Consider the following 14695-nt stretch of genomic DNA (forward strand, 5'->3'; position numbering starts at 1 on the left):
GAAACATTTTTCAAACCTCGAATAAAAATCACTAATATCTTCTTCTTGTTTCTGTTTACAGGCTGAGATTGCATCCCAGTCTTCTTTTCTCGTTGTCAATAATCTGGGTAAAACTTGAATCAATAATTCTGGTAACTCTTTACATTTATCTCCAAGACCGGTACCTGGTACTCGTGCCTTGTCTTCAGCTTCTAGAACTGTCCAATCGATCTTTTTCTCTCCCACCTCCCATTCTTTTTCCTTTAGCTTTTCATACACCCCTGCGGGTAGCAGAACCTTTAACATTTTAATGATATCTGGGTAAGTATATTCTCCCATACGGAGCATGTCTTTTAATTCTCTATGGAACCCTGCTGGATCTTTGTCATGACAGGGAATTAATTTCTTCATTTCAAGAAGTTCCATCTTTGATATTGGAGTGTATACAAACACTCGTTGCATTTCGCCACCCGTTCCTCTAACTGGGTGGACTTCCCGTAACGGATTCTGTCTGTCTATATAGAATGGTTTACTTTCTGGGGGTGAGACATGAACAAAATGCGGGTTCAGAAACGTTCTATATTTGTGGCGCTGCTCTAGAATGACACTAATTAAATCGGTACCTAGGCCTTTCCATCTATACTGGAGTAACTCGTTCAGGACATCATGTAACGGGCCTGGATCAGAATGTTGACCCTCATACAGAGTAATGAGGTGCTGGATCATATACATACCCACCAGTCGCTGCTCGGCTGGGGGCAGTTTCAGGAACATTTGTGCCACTATTTCGTCTGGAAAAGTGGTAGAATCAGTAATCCATCGGACGGCTGATCGGGCTAGTTCTTGTTCATGCATAGTACTTAATTCACTGTAACCGATTCGTGATTTCAGAATGTGATCGGTAGCTTGAAATACTTGTTCTAGAGAACCTTGTTCTGGTGCTGGATGACGGAAAATAGACTTGTGTTCTAGACGTAAATGGCGATCTGGAAATCTAGATTTTCCTACATACGCTATTCTGGCGGGATTCTCGTCTTCCTCTTCAGGATCAGAGATACTTTCTTTCTCGCTTACTTGTGCTGCTTTACGCTGTTCGTGTATCTTTATTATTTCTTTACGGATTTTCTTGTACATACTTTCCATGGCACCGACGGTCTTGTGTTTACCCTCGGCTATATTATCGCTCCACCTTGTCAGGATTTTCATTTCGGCGGAATCTTTAGACGGGTAATCTTGTTCTCTTATTAGACAATTGATCAGGAACTTTAATATCATGAGCTGGATCTCGGCTTTCCTTTGAGACATGGCCTCGCCAATACTTTCTGGATCATCCCCTGTACGGATGAAACGATATATTCTGTCTAGATCTTCTTTCATATTCGGTAAGGTGACTAGATACTCGGTCACCTTTCTTACGCGGAATGAATATAAAACCATATTATCCTCGCCTGGGACTGGATCATAGACACATTCGGCAAGGGATTTTCTTATTTCTGCTACCGTCTGATGTCTAGGCGTACGCTGTGACGCTTGTGCATGTAATTCGGCTAACGTTAAACGCTTGTGTGGCGGCGGGGTTTGAGGAGGACCTCCTCCTGCGGCCCCTAAACTAGAATCATCGACGGACATTCTTCGTGGCGGAGCGGGAAGTTGAAATGCTGGCTGGACCGGGGGTACCGTAGCAGGTACTCCGGTGTCTGGAAGAGCGGGAAGTGCCTGATTTACAGGGACTGGTGGAGCGCGAACAGGATTTGCATATTCCGGGACTGTGTCGTCCAAATAGGACGAAATAAAAATATCAGCTGCGGTCGGTTTGTGACGTAGCTTGGTCGGAACTAATGGTGGCGGGAAATTACTGGATGCCTCTGGGGTCGCTTTTGGCAAACCCTCGGCAAGAAGAGGATACATACCCCTAATGAGGGCATGCCTCTGTCTGTCTGACTGTTCGGCTTTGACTTGTTCACCTATCTCGATTAATTCTCTTTCTTGGGCTCGTTCCTGGGATTCTCTACTTAACTCTGACTTTCTGACTTCCTTTTCGGTTCTTCTATGAGCTTCCTTGCGCCATAACTCGATGGCATCTTTCTGTGACTGTCTGGCTTTCTTTTTCCATAATGCTTCCTCTACTCGCATGATACATTCGGCATCCCATGTACCCGATACGGGCCATCTATACTTTTCTTCTAACTGTTTGGTATACTCTACCCATAAATCTAAATACAATATGGCACTTATGCCATGTTTCTGATACATAAAATGACCTGGACTGTCCCTCGGCGGAACAGGAACTGCTGCTTCCAGCAGACCCTTTCTAGTTTTTAACTGACGTAACTTGGAAAATATAGGCATGACTGAACTGTAATCTGGACACAATACAATACACAATAAACACGAAATCACGTCACACTCATACCACAACATTAAAATACATGAAGAACATTATAAATAACAGTTTGAACAGAATATTACCTGGAATACTGAGAACAGAAATACAAGAATTTTCTCGAGAACGGAACAGACTAGAGTTACTGGATGCACTGCTGTAACAGTACGGAACATACCGGTCCCATAAAGGAACGCATCAAGACCCGTATCCACCTAGGTGAACACTTCGTTTGTGAGTCTGGGTACCACCAACCCACGGACCAGGAGTCAATTTAGATTGGTCCTGTCTAGATACTACCCCAGCAATGGTACTCACCGGGCAGCACGGAACGGAAGGCCTCGGACGGGACTGGACTGCTACGACGACGAACTTCGGACTTCGGACTTCAGTTACGGGTGGGCCTCCGGATACCTCGGACCTTGAACTCTCGGCTTGGGCTCTGGTCGGGACTCGCCGCGTTCCTCCACCGTCTCGTTCGGATGCTGGACCGCCTCCTCCGTCTCCTCCGTGGGCCTGAGGGATACTTGGAGCAGAAATATCTGCCAGTGCACGGTATGGTTCCGTCACGGCTGCAGAGGGTCAGGGGGTCGGCGTGGCTTCACCGACGCGTGGGGAAAGGGCAAGTCCCTATTCGGGCGCCATTATGTGGTAAATAAATAAATAATACCCTATTTTTGACTAGGCATAAATCATAACAGATAGCTCAATAAAATAAGAGTCAAGATTCGAGGTAGTAGGAGTTTCTGCAGGTTTATTACAGCATAAAGGACAGGATCAGGACAACCTGCATAGGAACAGAATGGCAGGGCTAGAGTGGCCCGGCAGCTGCCGGGGCTGGGTCTGGGATGAGCGCGCTAACTTTTCATAACAATCCACAGGCATATATACATAGCGCGAACACATAGCATTACATTGCAGTAGGCGTAGCAGTGGGTGGAACAGAAGGCGTGACGCGTAGCAGTCGCGAAAGATAACAGTAAAAGTAGGTGTAACTGGGCGTATACATAGACATGTGGTGCAGACGTAACAAAATATGTCATGAATGGGGCGGAAACATAGGAGGGGGCTACCTAAGGAGCCGGGACCTCTAACCTGGTGGTGCGCGTAAACTGGCAATGACGTATCACTAGGAGAAGCTGGGGGCTATGAACTCTGTGCTAGGAGCAGAGACTAAAGTCTGGAGGGTCGGAGCGACATGTACCTAAACCCTATCTAGTATCTGATGTTTAGGGAACATGTTGATATAAACTAGAAGTCATGAGGGGAAAAGCTAACTTGACTCTAAGACTGGACCATGCATTATTCTACATGTAGTGCGTGATGAAGAATATGAAATGACCATTAAATACAGTATTTCTCTAACGTGGAGCCGCATAGGCTAGACAATGACGGAAACTATTGATGCAGTTCAGTAGCTTAGGAATGCAGAGAAGGAGGACTGAACTGATAGCTGGAACTATAACATACTCTTGGCAGACTCAGAGGCAGAGCCAAGCTGCACCGGGCACTGCGAGGCAGGAAGTAAGTGAAGGGTCGAGGATACAGGTGGGGGCTGTATCGCTCCTTAACGAGGCTTCAGGAGACAGGAGCTGAATCTGTGGTCCGGGCCCTGTTGAGGCCTAGAAACGGGGACTAAAGTCTGGAATAACGTGCACACTGAGAAACGTGGCAACGTAGCTTTACATAGGCCTGATAATCGTATTATTCACGAGGACTGGAAACTGACATACTAGAGGTGGACACAACTGTAATTGCGTCATTAATCGGACATGGGGAATAACATATGCATATTGGTCATGCACACATAACATATGATGGATGAGGCGTAGGGACACAGAACATGGCAAAATTTACTTTTCCACACTTTGCTCAGGTTCTTATCCTCGGCGTATAGTTCTTGGTAGAACTGTCTGAAGACTTCTAGTATTCCTTTGTTTGTTGTTTGGGACTTGTTGGTTCGGTCTGTTATCGCTGCGATCGTGTGCTGCCTTTGTTTTGCCTTTAGATAGGATGCCAGCTGTTTCCCTGCTTTGTTTGCTGCGCATAAGTTGACGGATTTGAATTTTGTTAACCAGGAGCCTGCTCTCTCGCTTAGTATCTTGTTCAGTTCGTATTTCTTCTTCATGAGCAAGGTGAGTGTGTTCTTATCTGTTATGTTTGCGCAGTGACCTCTCTCCAGTGCTTTTATCTCCTCCTCTATTTCGGAGATTTTTTTGTTTCTGCCTCTGTTCATCCTTGATTTGATGTTGATCAATTTACCCCTTAGTGTCGCTTTGAGTGCGTCCCATATGATGCCCTTCCCTACTTCGCCATTGTCATTGTTTTTGAGGTAGTCTCTAATTGCTTCATCAATTTTTTTCACGTTTTCTCTGTTCTGCAGGATGTCGTCGTTTAGTCTCCATCTTCTCGTTAGGTTTTCGTTGTGTTTGCCGCTCAGAGTGAGTGATACGTGAGCATGGTCTGAGATGGTTATTGGAGCTATCTCCGTTTCTTCTATAAGGTGCGTGTGTGTGTTGGACATCAGTATATAGTCAATCCTACTGTAGGAGTTGTGTGGGTGTGAGTAGAACGTGTACTCACGCGCCGTTGGGTGCTGTAGCCTCCATGGGCCTGCTAGGTGCTGTTTGATGCACAGGTCTTTCAGGGTGTTGTTGTTGTGGGAGTCATGGCTTGGTCTGTTTGGGTGCCTGTCCGTTGCCTGGTCCATCGTCTTGTTCATGTCCCCTGCTACGACCAGGAGGTCTTCTTGGGGTAGGTCGGATAGTTTGCTGTCTACTTCCTGCCAGAATTTTTTATCTTCAGAGTTTGGTCCATATATGTTGACTACGTGTATTCTGTCGCTCCCTTTCTGGACGCTTGTTATTAGCATGCGTCCATCCTCGTCTGCTTCTGTTTTTTGTGTTATTAGGTTGGACCTCTTGCTCAGGATCGTTATTACTCCTCTTTTCTTCCCTTTTGCCGGCGAGCAGAGTACTTCCCCTATCCATCTTGCTTTGAGTTGCTTTGCTTCTTCCTCTGAGAGTTTGGTCTCTTGCAGCGTGTATACGTCCCCCTTTAGTTTGGCCAGGTGCTCTAATATTTTTCTACGTTTGACCGGATGGTTCAGTCCTTTAACGTTCATGGATACCACCTTCAGGTTTGTGGTCAGGCTAGCTTTTGTTGGGTCTGTCACGGTGTTGCGGTGTTTTTGCTGGTGTTTCTGCTGTCCTTACGTTTTGGCGCTGGCCTGTATATCCATGCTCCGTGGTGCACCTTGTGACCCCCCCCCCAGGGGTTTGGAATGCACGGTGTGGGATGAGAAGTGAGGAAGGGATAAAGTGGGGGATGGGAAAAGAAAAATGAAAAAGGAAAGGGAATTTTTTTGTTACACAAATGCTAGCTGTATCATCTACCGTCCTGTCCACCTGTCCCGCCCTCCCCCTCTGTCCGCCCCCCTCCCACCCTCCCCCCCTCCCTCCGCCAGTAGAAAAACGGGTGTGCGACAGCAAGGGTCCTCACACTCCCCCCCCAAGTCCTTGCATAGTCTCTACTTTTGAGTTGCGCATACGCCATGAAGGTCCGTCTGTAGAGACGGGAGAGAGCAGGGAATGAACACTAAAATAAAAAGGATATGGCTGTTGTTGTTCTCCCTCTCCTTCTTCCCCGTAGTTGTGGTGGCGATGCTGAGGTAGCTGCGGTTCGTTTTGTGTGCGTTTGTTTGAGGTAGATTAGTTCGTTTAAGTTCGAGTTCTATACGTGTACGTTGCGCCTTCCTCATTACTCCCCTTCGTTCGTTTCATCTGAGGATGCTCTTCGCTTTGCTCCTGGGCTTGGTAGCTCCATTTCTTCTGGAGCCGGGCCTTGTAGGTATCTGTGTAGGTCGTTGGGGTCGTCGAAGATTTTGCTTCCGTGCCTGTCTGTTATTCTCATTTTGGAAGGGCCTGCAAAGGTGAATGCAATGTTCTTTTTGCGCAGATGCTCTCTCTGGGCTAGGAAGCCTTTCCTCACCTCAACTGTTAGCCTGGAAAAGTCTTGGGTGATTGTTACCTTTTTCCAGTTTATCAGCATCGGGGGGCCTTTCCTGGCTACAGTGAAGATCGCGTCAGTGTGATTGTCTCTTAACGGCTTGCATATTATTGGTCTGGGGGCGTTGCTGTTCGCTTGTTTTCTGGCTGGTATGCGGTATGCTTTGACGATTTCGAGCGGTTTGTCAAAGCTGAGTCCAGTAAGTTTGGGGATTAAAGTTTCAGGCATTAGGGCGCATGCCCCAGGTGTGTCTTCTTCCTCTTCGGGCACTCCCAAGAGTCTTATATTCCCTTTTCGGCTTCTGTCCTCTTGCTCCGCCATGGCCTTTTGTAGTGCTGTGGTTCTCTTTATCACCAAACCCAGGTCTTTGTGTGCCACATTAGCATGGTCTTCCAGCTGGCTTATTCTTTTCTCCGCCTCATCGATTCTGCCGTTGGCTTTGCTTTGCTCTGCTCTAATCGCTATCAGTTCCATCTGGATACTGTCCACTGTCTTTTTTTGTGGCCTTTGCTAGCTCGTTTCCTTCCGTTATTTTCCTCAGGAGGGTGTCCAGTGTGGTAGTCCCGTCACCTTGGCTGCTACGCTCCTTGGCCGGTGAGGCAGGGGTTTCGTTCTTGCTTTTTTTCAGGTCATTTGTGACTTGTTTGACATCTCTCCCTGCCATGGCGTCGAAGCCTCTTCTGACCTGGTGCGTCTGGGGTCTCCCTTCTGTTAGTTGTTGTTTTGAGGCGGCTTTTTTTTGCCCCTTTTCTTCTTTGTTTCTCAGGGTGTTTGTTGCTGTTAGGGAGCTGTCCCTGAACCTGGGTGGCCACTTGACCACTCTAGTTTTGGTCCTGTGCTCCGCCAGCCTCTTGCGGTGTCCCTCCCTCTGTGTCTTGCCTTCTTTGCACTATTTCAGGCTCTGTTTCTTGTCGCTCTGCTGCTTCTGCTGCTTCTGCTGGGGGTGTCGACTAGTTGGCCGGAGGTACCGGCCTAACTCTGGCTTGATGTTGCACGACTAGTGGCAGTCGCGGTTCTTTCCACCCTGCCCGGGTTTGGCCTGCTGCTTTTTGTGCTTACGGCGTGTGCTCATTCATTGCTTATCTTGGCGTGCGTCTTGTTTGGCAGCCCCTTTTTGCACCTTGCTTCGTGCCCGCTGTCGTTACGACTACTGCCTGCCCACTTCCGCCGCTGTTTTTAGGTTGGCAACTCTCTGGCAGGGTGTTGCGTTTGCGCCTCAGGGGTGGGGGCAGGGGGTGCGTGGAAACTCTTTCTGACCGGCAAGCTCTGCGCTGTGTAGGTTGCGCGTTGTTGCTGTCTCTGCTCGCTCAGGCCCGTCTCCTCCGCGCCGTTGCTTCCCCAAGATGGCCGCGTGCTCGCCTCAGTGCCTTCTCTAAGATGGCCGCCCCCTTCTTCTGTGCCTTCCCAAAATAGATGGCTTGTACTTATTTGCTCGTCTCAAGTTTCTGTATTAGGTAAGCGTTGTTCCTGCTGTGCGTTGGCTACTTGCTCTGCGCTGTGTAGGTTGCGCGTTGTTGCTGTCTCTGCTCGCTCAGGCCCGTCTCCTCCGCGCCGTTGCTTCCCCAAGATGGCCGCGTGCTCGCCTCAGTGCCTTCCCTAAGATGGCCGCCCCCTTCTTCTGTGCATTCCCAAAATAGATGGCTTGTACTTATTTGCTCGTCTCAAGTTTCTGTATTAGGTAAGCGTTGTTCCTGCTGTGCGTTGGCTACTTGCCTCTCGCTGGCGGGGCCGCTTCCTGCCTAGAGCGCTCTTACTTGGAGGTGACTTGGGGTTGACGCTCTACGCTTTCCGGCTACCGCTTCCTCTGGGACCTCTTGCGTTCCTCAGTCTTTTGGCCTGTTGCCTCTCTGCCACCCACGTTCCTCGACTTGCAGTTCCCTTTACTAGCACCGTCCAGGTCTTCTGAGTGATTCTGCGTTCCTGGTGCCTGTTTTTCGCTCGGGTGTACGAGCCCACCTTGTAGTGTAACTAAGATGGCCGCCCCTCGCTTCGTTTCCTCTCCCAAGATGGCCGCCGTGTGTGTTGTCTTCCTCGTTGTCGGAGGGAAGCAATCGCTCGCCACTTCGCATACGGGTTCGAAAAAGGGATAATTCTACCCCTTCTACGGGCCTCTGGGGGGGGGGCTGCGCTTTCCTGAGTTCGGGCGCTCTTACTTGGTGGCTTGGTGGTCTTGCGTCTCAGCTTATCCTCTCTGAGATCTCTCCGCCATCTTGCGCTTCCCCTTTCCTCCTTCAGCTCGCTTCTTTTCCTCTTTCCTTCGCTTCTTTGGTGGACGCAGCCCGACTTGAAGTAGTTCTGGTGGTGCCCCTTGTGTTCATGCACCTCCTCTTGTGACCGTTGTCGCGTTTCTCCGCGTTTCGCCTCTGCTGCTCGCCGTTCTTTGACTTGGGGGTCGGGAGCTCCGGACTTAGGTCTGCTGCCTCCTTGCCATCCAAGCCACGCCCCCCATATATAATGAGGTAATAATGGACTGGCGTCAGTACAGTGACTGTCGTTGTAGGGGCAGTGTGGGGAGCACTGACATGCATTCACACCTTTCATGAGCATACTAATGAGACCGCAGAGACGTCATTATTACAATCACAGTGCCCTTAAACGCGTTTGTGCCCTGTCAACTTTAGGGATCTATGGCAATTAAATATAATGAATAGAACAACCGAGCAGCCATTTTATTGATTGTTTGCTCGTGCTATTGGCAAGATGGCGGATGTAGATGCAGTCTACTCCATTGCTGCAGACGTGCACTTGGCTAGGGGCATAGTGGGTGAAAGTAACGAACACCGGCAAAGTCTATATAGGTCTGGCTTTAATGTGCTAATGATTGCAAACAGTGTTTGCTCTGTTTCCATGTTTTTCCACATGAAACCCAGAAGTATTGGCTTTGCCAACGCTTGTTTTGTTTTAAGCAGGTGGATGGTGTGCTTGTGTGTATGCGACGTATGCCATATGTACGTGTGTGACTTTCTGCATTGGATGCAGGTTTGAAATAATAATGTATGAAATATAGATTATATGTGATGATGCAGTGTATGTGAGTGACTTCATAGTATGCATGTATGAAATAAAGAATGTTATGTGTGATGACGCTGTGCATGTGTGTGGCTGTCTGCACAGTCTGCAGGCATGATAAAGAATCATATGGGGAGGATTCTGTGTGCTTTTGTGACATAGTATTTATTATCCCTCATACATTGAAATGCAAGCACTCCATAGGAAACCGTATGATACAGCCAATAAAAAGCTGGAGGCGTGACAAAACTAGTCCTTGGGCTGGTCAAAGCCCACTCTATAGACTTTGTATTTTAAAGAATTGTGTGGCACGATTTCACGTGTTTTGGTGTTGTGCTAATATTGCATGTTTAATTTCCGCACCATGTCATTTTACCTACTGCCCTAGAATGTGCCTAATATTATTTCAAGATATGCAGAACTGCACATTCACTTTTTGAAAGACATTTGCACTTGCTCGTGGTACAGATTCGGCAGTTGAGCGATTCTGGGTGCCATGACGTGAATGGAACGACAAACCGCCTGGACTGGCATCACACCTTTCCAGTAGACAGTGCACTGAATTCGGACCCTAGAATCCCAGAGAGCCTCTGGAATGATTGCTAGGACCTATGGGCCTTGTCAATAACTCTTCGCCAAATTGTTGAAACACGTAGTCGAGGAGTAGTAAAGTTATTTATTAAATAAATAACAAGAACAAGGCCCACACACAGGTGGAGGTAAAACGAACTGCTCCTGTCCAATTCAAATCTGCACCAACATTCCATAAGTAACATCAATCATATCAATACACATGAACAGCTATGATGTGACATCATAACATGGGTTATGTGTGTTTGGACAATACAATGCGTTGAGATGATTGAACACAGAATAAGGCTTGTGTTAAATTAACACTAAACATGAATATTCATATGTACAAGTACAACAAGGACCTAGGGGCTGATTTACAAGCCCCTTGCGCCCCCCTCACGTCACTTTTCCCATGTTAAAAATGATGCAAAAGTGGCGCAAGGGGCTTGTAAATCTGCCCCTAGTGTTCAATTTCTGACCAGAGGGTTTTACTGCATGAACATGCCCGGTCCGGTGGAGTGCGTCACAGCGAGGCCGTCACCAGGGGGTGATGTATGCACTCCTCCCACACGTGACGTGGCCACCCGCAGACAGCGCCGGTGAGATTTCACGCGCGCCTAACGAGCCCATGGAGAGAAAGGAAAATACAACTAACTGCGCCTACTCGGGTCTGAATTACATACAAACACCAATAATATCGTTCCAGGATGTCCCGGTGTTTGATGGCGTCGCTGACACTCACTGAAGTGACCTTTTAAGACGAGGGCTTGTTTTCCCGCCGTCTTCCGTTTCTTTGCGCCCACACACCCCCCACTCCTGTTCGCCGCTTTCTCCTTCTGCATTCCAACCGAGGCTCCCTTATCTCACGTGTGATTGAAGGCAATCAATGAGCACGTCAGCCTGTCAACCTCCTCCTCCCTCCCCCATCATAACTCATTGGCTGCGAACGTTCCCCAGCTCGCCCGGGACATCTTAAGCCTTTTTGGGGTCCCTGGGCCAAATGCATTTTGGGGGGCCCTGTTTGGTAAAGCTTTGAATTTATGAGAGAAATTCAGCTCTTTCATGTCCTCTTTGACCAAGTCACACTGGTCCAAATTCTAAATGTGTTTGCATTTAATATTCAGCGCACTAATATTACTGCAAATAATTTCTTTGACATCCTCCCATTTCTCATATGTGAGATCCTGTTTTGATCTAGAAGATACTTTTTTTTATGGATGTTGCATTAAACAGACACTACATTTCTCTGCAAAATCTCTGTAAAAAATTCTAACACCTCAACCACATTAAAAGTAAATGAAAGGAAAACGGTATTAAAAACAATCTGTTTAAGAATTATTCATGGTAATCATGGCCAGACCCTGCAGAACAGAGTTGGCTCTTTCAGGTGGCCTCCTGAAAGGCTGGGGCCCTGGGCCAGAGCCCCAGTAGCAGCTGCCACCAAAACAGGGGTAGTGAGGCAGGGGAAAGGGGGGACGGAAGGAGGGGGTGGGGAATAATAAAATAAAAATATATCATTTACCTTTTTACCGCTGACCGCCACCTCTTCTTCCTCCGCCCTCCTGTCTGCACTCAACAGGAAGCACACAGAATGAATGAATGAATGAAGCGGAATTTATAAGGCGCAACTTAGCCTAAGGGCATCAAGGCGCCAAGCAAAGCAAGATCAGAACAACGAGTCTCAAGGATACCGGATCCAAGGCTTAGAAGTAGACCTCTCAGAACAGCCAAGTTTTTAGATCCTTACGAAATAAAACCAGAGAAGGTTGTCCCACAAGATCGGGCGGAAGGGAGTTCCACAGCCTAGGAACCAGAGAGGAAAAAGCCTTCCCTCCCCATCTGGCCTTAACAAATCTTGGCACTCGGAGAAGATTTTTTGTGGAGGATCGAAGAGCTCTAGTGGGGAGATAGGGGACAAGGAGGGACCTGATACCCTCTGACCCAGAGCCATGAATGGCCCCAAGGGCTAGGCAGAGAAGCTTAAACGAGATCCTGGCCTGAATGGGCAGCCAGTGAAGGTCTTTCCTGGCCAGGGAAGCTGAGGTCAGCCTCCCTGTATCCCCTGACGAATCACAACACTGCCTTAGCAGCATTGTGATTGGTCTGAGCGCCTGTGGTTCGGCGCTCAGACAGAGGCTGGCAGGCTGTGCATGTTCTCCATGCAGGCTGTAATGCAGCCTACATAGAGAACATGCAAAGTGCACATGCCACTTTGGCTGGCCCGAGACGGCCACCCAAAGGGTCATGCACACTTGAGGTGTTGCCACCACTCCTTCCTCTGTAATGCAGGGGGGACCAGCCCCACCCACTTAGCTTCAGCTGCAAGCTGAATAAAGAAAACAAATTTATAATAACAAACGTTATTATCATTTTATTTTTTGTATTTAGCTTGCAGCTGAAGCAGTGAAGCAGTGGGCCAACGCTCCTCTGCCTTAGGACAGCAGCCGCCACTGCAGAGCCCACTTTGCCCATGTCTTAAAACATCTCTGCAGCCCACATGTCCACAGTATTCTTCCAGATCACCCGATCACTGACCAGGAGCACTTTGGGAATGCGCAGGCCCAACTTCTACTTCCGGATTCCCGCCCTTTCATGTGCTGTGATCTTGGGCACGTATATGTATAAAGAACACAAGGGCGCCCATACGAGTCAGCACAGGACCTCGGGGAACATATTTTTTGCAACAACAGTGGTCCTATGCAAAGGTGATATAAATACAATAAATATAGACACAATGGAAACTATATTTAGTTATGACTTGTCCAGCCGGACAGAGGTCCAAGAATGTTTACTTTTTTTCAATAATCACACAAATTCAACCTTCAACAATTCTTCGAAGTAGAGCACAAGCCTGTACCCCAACGTTTACAGAATGACATGGTGAAGAATTTAGTCAAGAGAATGTTATGTTGTGAATAACATGTATATACCTTTAATACTGTACATTCCACATTCCTATCCGAGTGTTCCTACTAGATGTATTCTAATATGTTCAGTTACTGCTTACTGCTGACCTGCCTGGCTGTGTACCTGCTCCTTTCTACATTAAATCTATCTTCTACTTAATTGATGTGTGGTTCATCAACTCAACAATTGGCGACGATCGGGATGACTTCTTTTTGAAGAAACCTGTGTACCGCTTTTATTCAAAAATTTTTAGAACCCAAATCTTTATTTTTCCATTGTGGACAACGTGGAGCAGAGACGACGTTACCACAACAGGACTACGCGCTGAGGACAACAATCCTTCTTGGAGATAAACTTCTGGTGAGCGTTGCTTTATTCGTAAAGAAACTTATCCATAATCTGAATATACCGCTCGCGCTAGTTCATACGCGCTCGAGCACTCACCGTTGCAGGATTCAAGCGCTGATCGAATGCGCGAGTCCTCTAGCATGGAAGTTCTCTTCAAGAGTCGCGCTGATTTCCTGTGATCCTGTGACGTCAGACGTTCGCCCCGAACGTGCTGCATCAATTAGTGCGTAGCGGCCATTTTGGATTGGGCAGGCCTACTCAGAAAACGTTATGTGCTCATAACTTGCCGATTTCAACACCTGAAAGTCGGAATTACAAAGCGGTCACAGGTAATTCTTCTTGAACGTTTGAAACAACGCTACTTATTAAATTTTTAGACACTTTGAAAATTATAAACATTTTAAAGCAACTGGTAGTGAAGACTGGACAGTGAAAAAAGGAACTTTCACAGCTCACTGAACAATTCCACCACAACAGCTTCACAGCTTACTGATAAATTAGCTCAGCAAGCATCGATTATTTATTAATTCACCTTCATAAGTCAACATGAGTCAACAAACATTTACTTTAAGTAACCCTCAAGAATTCTGGTGTAAAGGCTCTGAACCAACTTTAAAATGGTTGGAATGGAAAGACTATTTTCTTAATTACATTGAGACTGTTGATTCTGATGGTAAGATGTCTGCTGATCAAAAGAAACGTATTCTTTTGCATTCCTTAGGTCCAAAAGGGCTCAAATGTTATAACCAAATGAACAAGCCCATTGTAGGGGGAGGGGATAGTAATGTTTTTACTGTGGCTATATCCAATTTAGATAAATATTTCTCCCCGAAAGTATGTATGGGTATTACGCGTTACAAATTTTTCCAAAGAAAACAATCTAAAAATGAATCCGTAGATGACTATGTTGGAGAGTTAAAAAAAATGGGCAATGATTGCGCTTTTGGAGGTTTACTAGAGGATCTGGTTCGTGATCAGGTTGTAATGCATGCTAATAATCCTGCGATTCAGGAACGTCTTTGGATGAATGGTGATGCTTGTTTAGAAGACATCCTAGCATTAGTTCGCAAAGCTGAATCATCTAGTAGATGTGCGAGTGCTTTAAAATCAGAAAGTGTCAATAAAGATATAGTAGCTAAAATTGATGCAAACTCAAGAAAAAATAGTAATTATAAACAAAAAAATGAAACATGGGCAAAGCCTAAGTTTGGTAATGAACCTCCCAAATGTTATAGGTGTGGTAGTTTAGAACATTTGGCATTTGCCAAATCGTGTCCCGCAAAAAAGAGTAAATGTGGTGCTTGTGGACTGTACGGTCATTACACTAAGGCATGTAGAAGAAGGACAAAGACTGTCAAGTGTATTCAGGAAGACCTTGCCTCTGATGAAAACACTTCTAGTGATGAGGACCAAGCATCAGATTGTGCTGTAGTCTTAAAGAAGAAATTACTCCTCAATATCAGGGATGGCTGTTTGCTTGTTGATAAT

The sequence above is a fragment of the Lissotriton helveticus genome, chromosome 12 (assembly GCF_964261635.1).
Source record: "Lissotriton helveticus chromosome 12, aLisHel1.1, whole genome shotgun sequence".
Classification (NCBI taxonomy): Eukaryota; Metazoa; Chordata; class Amphibia; order Caudata; family Salamandridae; genus Lissotriton; species Lissotriton helveticus.